Below are 603 nucleotides of genomic sequence, written 5' to 3' on the forward strand. Positions count from 1 at the left end.
CACGGATCGAGAATAAAAAGCAGTGCTGCAGAAACCAGATCATTAAAGTGTTGGAGGGAACTTAATTAATAACACCTGTCTCCAGCAGTTAGGGCGTGATTACCTCCAGCTGAACATTAATTAGTTCACGTGACAAAAAGCCAGAGCCTTTGAAAAAACGCCCGACTTCATGAGAACTGTCCACAGTCGCCTGTATGACGAAGAAGAAGAAGAAGAAGAAGAAATGAATTTGCAGAACTGAAGTATTCAGCTACGTCTTAAATGCTGTTCGCCACCTGCTTCACACAAATAATTAGGCTATACTTTATGGATGTCTTAAAGAAAACATATAGAAAATATATTACGGAAACAATCATCATAATTAATATAACAACAACACAAAAAGAACACTTAAATATACCAAAAATAATTTTTTTTTTGTTTTAATATGTGCCATTTTGAGCAAATGTGTTTCCAAAATATTCTCTAGCCTACAAATTATTCGTATTAATTATGCGCACTTTACTTAGAATCAACCCCTTGGTGAATTATGTAAAACTATGTATGAGCCTCTTTCATTTTAAGACTTATAAGAATTTGTACTTCATTTATTTATTTATTTAT

General features: G+C 33.0%; 1 protein-coding gene across 1 annotated transcript in view; it reads left to right on the forward strand.

Moving 5' to 3' along the window:
- Nucleotides 1-603, forward strand: part of LOC107565239 (integrator complex subunit 8-like) — a 70,841-nt gene that overhangs the window by 19,470 nt on the left and 50,768 nt on the right. The window lies entirely within an intron of this gene.

Source organism: Sinocyclocheilus grahami, unplaced genomic scaffold, assembly GCF_001515645.1.
Source record: "Sinocyclocheilus grahami isolate Dianchi unplaced genomic scaffold, SAMN03320097.WGS_v1.1 scaffold990.1, whole genome shotgun sequence".
Lineage (NCBI taxonomy): Eukaryota > Metazoa > Chordata > Actinopteri > Cypriniformes > Cyprinidae > Sinocyclocheilus > Sinocyclocheilus grahami.